Source organism: Montipora capricornis, chromosome 9, assembly GCF_036669925.1.
Source record: "Montipora capricornis isolate CH-2021 chromosome 9, ASM3666992v2, whole genome shotgun sequence".
In the NCBI taxonomy this organism is placed as follows: Eukaryota; Metazoa; Cnidaria; class Anthozoa; order Scleractinia; family Acroporidae; genus Montipora; species Montipora capricornis.
The window spans coordinates 18,786,319-18,788,576 of NC_090891.1; positions in this window are offsets into that span (position 1 = coordinate 18,786,319).

A 2,258-nucleotide genomic window follows, 5' to 3' on the forward strand; every position below is an offset into this window, starting at 1 on the left:
GAGGTGTGGTCGAACGAAGCGGCTTCATCCACAAGTAGTCTTGTGTAAAAATGTGTAAAGAAATGGGAGAAAATATTTCAATCGAAGATATTGAAACTGACCATCGTGTCCAGAATTCCAAATCCTATAGTCCGCAGATTCGGGAGACGGCTGGTTAAGGAATCTAAACCATGGCTGACTGCGGGTTTAAGAAAACCATCAGGGTAAAGAATGCCCCTTTCTATACCTCAGATGGGACTAATACAAATTAAAAAAAATGAAATCACCCCCTTATGAGATTAAGTAAAGCGAACTACTATCAAAGTTTCATTGATCTCAACATAAGTAATATACGCCAAACTTGGAAAGGAATTAACAAACTAATGGAAGCTACAAAAGAAAAACAAGCGCAATCCAACTAACTTATTCGCTCAATCCGAATGAGGTTCCAACTAGTGAACCGAAGGAAATAAGCCTATTCGTAACAAATATCTTGCCACTGTTGGGAGCAAACTGGCTTCTAAAATCAGACCTTAAATAAATTCTTTGATTATCTAGATCCACCACTTCCTCGCACTTTCTTCTTGATCCTATTATTCCGGAAGATATTAACTTAGAAATTTCAATTTTGCAAGATAACAAGGCCCGTGGTCTTTACTCATCTCCGGTTAGGCTGCTGAAATTGGCAAAAAGGGTCATATCTGTACCTCTAGCAACATTTTTAATTTAATTAATTAATCAGTCTAATTGCTCAGGGATTTTCCCATCTAAACTAAAATGTGCTAAGATTATCCCGATATTTAAGGACGAAGATGACTCACTGCCCGAGAACTATCTACCTGTTTCACTTCTCTCGATCTATAACAGGATTTTTGAAAAAAGATTGTCAAAGATTGTCACATTCGCTATGATCAGCAATACGGTTTTCGTGGTAAACTCAGTACCCAGCGTGCTATACTTAGTGGTATTGTTAACACAATTATTCAAATGTGGACAACGGTAAATTTTCGTGCGGTGTTTTCATTGATCTCAGGAAGGCTTTTGACGCTGTTAATCATGAGATTTTGTTAGCTAAACTTGAAAATTATGGTGTTAGAGGTGTAATCAACTACTGGTTCAGGTCATATCTAACTGATCGAAAGCAAAATACGGAAGTTAATAATGTTGTTTCTTAGGCTGAGACGACCTTATGGGGCGTGCCACAAGGCTCAGTCTTCGGACCACTCTTGTTCCTTCTGTACTTCTATGATATTTACAAGTCCTCTTCGTTATTTTCCTTTTATCTATTTGCTGACGATACCACTATAATACTTTCAAACAACAACTTAAAGGAACTCGAGTCTCTTGTTAATCGCGAGCTTGGCAACGTCAACGAATGGCTTAAGGCCAACGAAGTGTCTCTAAACATAAAAAAAATTAAACATTGTCATCTTTCGTCCCCGGCACAAGAATATTTCCTTCATACCTAGGATTAGATTTCTTGACTTCGTGACTAACACCTACGCAAACCTTGTAATGAAAGATTAAGTAAAATATGTTGGCTTGCTGATTGATTCAAATCTTTCATGGAAATACCACATAGAACCTATCTGCCACAAAATCAGCAAGTCGATAGGAATTATAGCCAAGATTCGATATTATGTCCCGCGTCGTGTTTTACTTTCAGTGTACAACTCATTAATTGTCCCTTACTTAACTTATGGTATTTGTGCTTGGGGAAATTGGGCCTTGACAATTTTAAAGAAAGATCGCAACTTTACAAAACGGGCCTTACGTCTTTTACTTCTGTACGTCTAAGGAACACACCGTGCCCTTCTTTTCTCAAATCAAATTGCCTTCCCTTATCTTGCCTATTTTTCAGAGATTGTAGCTATTTATTGTATAATATCAAACAGACAGACAGACAGCACCAGTTAGTATACTCAATCAGTTTGTTAAAACAAGTCAGATTCATAACTACAGAACTAGATCTGTTTCTAGCGACTCGTTTTATGTTAAGTTCTCTAAAACTGTTAAAATGTATGACTTTTTCTCGAGAATTGGTTCCCGAATTTCGAACTCTATTCCTTAGTCGATTAAAGTACTTAAACGTTCGTCCTTTCATAAAAAGATAAAGGAAGTTATTACTAAATTTCTTGCGGTCAGAAGATGATAATACTTTAGGTTAGCCTCATGTCATAATCTTAATTCACTTGCTTTGTTTCATGTTAGTTTATTCTATTTACTGTATAGTAACGTCTTCACTGTTATTTAGTCCATCTATAGATAAACCTTGTACT